Here is a 5344-nt window from a genome sequence, read left to right as displayed (position 1 = left end):
AAAATATCGTACCCGGCTAAGTAAAAGCTTGCTCGGATGTCTAAGGTATGCCCGGATCCATACTTAGCGAATTCTGAGGAGGTTGAGAAGATTCCAATCTTCCATGTACTTCATCTTGGTCAAATTTTTGACTCAACAATCTCCCCCTTAGATCAATTGTTTGACTCAACATTTTTATTTTTAATGTTTTCGAGCAACTGATTTTTAGTTTTTATATTTGTATTTTTAGCTAACTTATTACAATTATTTTCTTTTTATTTTTTCTTCAATCAAGCATGTTAGCTACAACTTAAACAATCATCTAAATAAACTCTTAAATGAGATAAATCTAAACAAAGGTTCAAACTAAACGGTCTCAATATCAAAGACAAACAAATATAAGAATGTCAAATAATGTCGACTTGCTAGCTGTCATAATATTAACTACAAATTAAAATAAAAAAATCAAATGAAATTCACTCACTTAGACATCTATTCTTTTAGGATTGAGTGACATGTTGACCAATTATGATCACGTTCTCCACAAATTCCACAATGATTACCACTTTTTCCTTCTACAAAGAATGTATTCACAACTGTAAATTGAGACATTGTGTTTAAATAGTCATTCAGAAGCACTACTACTATTGCATTAATTTGATCTATTATGTTCAAAAGGTGACATGATAAACATCAAAGAATATAATTATTACGAGAATCAAACAAAATATAAAAGAATATAAATCTTAAAATTTTAAAGATATAAAATACAAAAATCAAAGTAAATATTATAATAATAAATAAAAAGAAGCAACATCAGAGTGAACAAAAACAAATAAAAAAATATACAAAACAAAATAATCAAACCCACATACATGCTATTTGTCCTATTAAACAAATTGGGACATTCGGACCAGTGGAAGAATGAACTTGCTACATGAGAAAATTTATGAAAAAAACCAAATCAAATCATGTATGTAAAAACAAACATGAAATCATTGAAAAGGGTGAAGTTTAATGAATATCAAACTTGGGCTTTTTGATCGAAGAACTGAGAATGTGAGCCACAAAGAATTAAATAAAAAAAAGATAGAAATAAAAAAAATCTTATTTTAATAAATATTTTTTTCTCTCCACCCATTTTGATAAAAAAACTCAAAATCGTGATCCATACATAATTCCCTTCACACGTGTCACTTGACCACACCCGATTACTCCGCCCCCCCACAACTGTTTTCATGGATCTCAGTATCCCTTAACCGTCAGATCAACTAACATCCCACACACTCTCCAAATCCAACGGTCCAAACACCATCGCCTAATTTAAAACACCTTCACGCAACATTCCGGCCAATCAAATGGCGGTCATGAACGGCGGTGCGGACAAACCACACGGCGGCGTAATATTAACCGAACAAACCTCTAGTCCTAGATCCAAAGTGACGACTGAATCAGGTGAAGAACATGTAACACTGTACGGCGCGTCCGTACGCCTGATCGAATCGGTTTTGGATCAGAATTCAAGTGATCCGGTGGCTACACGGATTAGGAAATCGGTTGTTGAGGCGGTTCCGGTGTTTCGTAAGGCTGCTGTGAATACTCGGCGTGATGTTATTGAGTAGAGTAGTGGTAGTCCTGTTCGCGGTTTACTGGTTGTTTCTGTGAGTGTTTGTTTGATTTGGATTGGAATACGAGTTCATAATAATAATAATAATGAGTATTGATTTGTGTTTTTGTTGTTTTCTTAATTGTTCGTACGGTTGGAATTAGTATCTGGATTCATTAATGATGATCTTATTAGATAGATTTTGAAACGTATATGACGTTTTAATTTCGGTTGAATTTGATTTTTGAATTCACTGATTCAGTCTAACTCTTGATGAGTGGTGGTCTCTTTGATGTCTATTAGGCCTGTGAACGAACCGAACGTTTCGTTAACTGTTTGGCAGGAAGTTCGTTTATTTACTTAAACGAAAGAACATGAACACGTGTTTCGTTTGTTTATTTATGTCAGTTTATTTATGTTCGTTTACATATTAATAGAAAATAATTAACTATTATCTGGATGAGTCACCTTGGTTTTATGCTTGTTCGTTTGTGTTCATTTAAGTGTGTCATTTATGTTCGTTTATCTTTGTTCATTTATGTTCGTGAACTGTTCGATTAAATTTTAAACGAGCGAACACAAACATGATCATTTTTTAAATGAACGAACATGAACACACGCATTTGTCTGATTAAGTGTTCGTGTTCGTTTAAAGTTAAATGAACAAACACAAACATGCGGTTCGTTTATAGGCCTAATGTCTTTCATGTAGCTAGTAGTATATTCATTGGAAAGATATCATAGATGGTTAGAGTTGAGGATTGGATTGATATTGGAAGTGAACCAAAGAAGAAACAACGTTAAAACTATTCGATTGATGATTAAGTAAACGGATGCAGTAGCTATGTGACATATTAAGCCCTATTTATAGATATAAAATGCAGTAATGCACTGATAATTGATCAGATAGCATTAGTTATTCATAGGTGTAGAATGCACTGGTAATTAAAAGTATCAGTGTCACTTTTAACTGTTTCATTTTAATTTCTTGAATGTTTATGAAATTTATCTAATTTATGATTACTTTTTGATGAAAACTTGTGCAGGCAGGAATAGTGACTCTATTAGCTCTAACAGGAATGTTGGTGTTTACAGCGGTGTTTGTTGCAGCAACTGTGAATGCAATTGTGATCTCTCTTCTCATCTCTTTGGCAGCAGTTGGTGGCTTCGTGGCTATTTTCTTTGCTTGTATGACAGCAATGTACCTTGGCGTGCTGTTCGTCACTGCATTTGTTACGTTCACAGTAACTGTCTCATCGATCATCGCGGCTTTAATCGCTGCAGGTATATATAATCATTTTACTTCTGTTTCCATTATTCTACACAACCAATTTTAGGTTGCACACTGCAAGGACCGCATAACTAACTGTATATATTGCTTTAGTTGTGAGATACATAATACGGTTGTATAGCTGCATAACCGACACGCTTTCCCTCTCCCACTATATTATGCTAGCACTATGTACAAGTGTTTATGCAGTTTTCTACTTAAAATTAGTTTTGTATTGAGTGCACCCCTATAAGGATACTAAAAGGAAACTTATTAAAATTTGATGAAAATGTGTTTATATGCATGAGTAAGTCCCTTGCATATTACAAAAGTTCAGTTTTATAAGTTAAGCTTGAAAAAACGAAAAAATGTTATGGACTTTATAACTTATAAGCTACTAACTTTTTGTCACTAAATATTAAATATTATTACAAAAGGGGGGTACTTTACATAATCGTAACCAAGTTTCTCAAGTGTTCCACTAAAGTCACAGAATTTTTTTTACTCTTTAAAGTCACAACTTTCATAAGTGTTTCAGTCCTATATAAGATTTTTATAAACGTTTAAATTAAGTGAGGCAAATGAAACATAAATGAATGGTGGTCACTATTTAGTGATAACTTTTCTTTTCCAATCTGACTTAAATTTTACGATTATGAAACTTGGTTATTTTATAGCAATTTTTTGTTCAATGTTTACTTCAAGTTAATTGGAATTGGCTCACTTAGTTTATTAAAAAAGTTAATTGCAAATTAGTTCTTACTGTTTTCATATTAAGAATGATTTGTATTTGATCTTGAAACTAGGATTGTAACACCTAACGAAAGTAGTGCTTTAGAGGGACAAAAAGAACTGTGTTGACTTTAGTGGTACGGTTAGGAAACTTGGTTACCCTTACAAAAATTATATTATTGAGATATTTGTCTGTTTTTCAATGAAATAATATGGAAGCTGTAAGTATATAAATTCATTTCGAAACATTCAACTTGTTCCGTTTTTGTTATATTATATATTTATTTATTTTGTTTTTGTAATTTTAACTCTCCGGCCGCTTGCAACTAGAGATAAACTAACAGATGCTATATTGTTAGATTAAATAGTTTGAACCTTTAACCTACTTGTAACAATATGATGTTTTGTGCTGAACTTATATTTATGGATCAGGATGGATTGGATTCTTCTGGATGGCTTGGTTGGGAGCAACGAAAAGTGCCAAATATGTGAAGCGCATAACGGATGCAGCTAATGCTTCTGGTCAGCTAAACACACGTAACCTATAAATATTTATTTAATACGTACTAGTTATTTTTATGGGAGTTGAATAAACAAACGCAGATTCCATTTATCTATAGCTTTTTTCTGTACATGATACTGGTTTTGATGTAGTTTCATCTTCAACACATGCACACACATTCTAAACTTATATGGTTTTAACATACATGACTTTATAAAAATCACGTTTGTGTGCGTGTTTGCGGAAAAAATGTACTCATCTGGCAATGATAAGAAACTAAAACAATTTTGGAAGTATAGGTTTAACAAAAATTTCGTTAAAAAATGTTGAGATTTACTGTACTAAAAAAGTTTGTGGTGGGTTTTAGGAAACAATATTATTTGAATTTTGAAGCATGGGATTCATAAGAAACACGTAATATCCCTCTATACATGTTAACGCTAGAAAATATTAAAGAGTTCTAGCATTGAAGAATTGGAGAATTGCTATCTCGAATATTATAGTCATTCAAACTTTTCATGAAGAAAAATATATGGTTTGCTTTTAAATATATAAATGTGTTTTCTTTGTTTATATTATAGAGAGAGAGAGAGAGAGAGTAGGGATGAACATTTGATAATGAGTGTCAGTATCATGATTGATAAGTACATATAGATAAGGTACGATATGGGATTAAGTACTTACTTTTCTTGAAATTTGATACTGTACATATCATATAGACATATATGAACATTTTGTAACGAGTAAAGGTATCGTAGTGGTATCATACCGATAGATTCGGTGTGGCATTTGGTATCTACTTTTCTTAAAATTCGGTATTGACACGTTACACTATCCTCGAATATATGCACTAAGCAACTATCGTATGAAAATAGTTATAAAACTGTGTTCCACCAACCAAACCAAAGAAAATATCGGCTCCCTCTACTAGTGGCATCTTAACACGTTAAATGTAAAATAGACAGTAAGACAACTAAGATATTTTTGTTATCATTGTTGACTTTCTTGATTAATGAAATGGACTTTGAAAAGGGTAAAAGACTTCATTTAAAAAAAAGGTCTGTTTATATCAATAAACATGAAACCAGATATCAGTTTTGGTTTCTATAAGACTCTGTTGTTATTGAAGTTGGGCTTCGAATTCATTCAATAATTTTGTGTCATGCAATGCTGACTGAACACTCGCTGAAGCCGCTTGAGCTTTTTGTGGTTCAGGCGAGCGGTGACTTCAACAAATTATCTTATTTATTTATTT

General features: G+C 32.2%; 1 long non-coding RNA gene across 1 annotated transcript; it reads left to right on the top strand.

Annotated features, from left to right (window-relative positions):
• Positions 1-1248: 1248 nt before the first annotated feature.
• LOC143590070 (uncharacterized) lies at positions 1249-4293 on the top strand. Its single transcript, XR_013145402.1, has 3 exons — positions 1249-1640; positions 2632-2869; positions 4020-4293. It is a non-coding gene; the product is annotated as an uncharacterized LOC143590070 (long non-coding RNA).
• Positions 4294-5344: the final 1051 nt, after the last annotated feature.

This window comes from Bidens hawaiensis, unplaced genomic scaffold, assembly GCF_021521415.1.
Source record: "Bidens hawaiensis isolate Kalapana, Puna unplaced genomic scaffold, B.hawaiensis_p1.1 tig00038145_1, whole genome shotgun sequence".
Classification (NCBI taxonomy): Eukaryota; Viridiplantae; Streptophyta; class Magnoliopsida; order Asterales; family Asteraceae; genus Bidens; species Bidens hawaiensis.
This window is presented reverse-complemented; position numbering and strand designations above follow the sequence as displayed.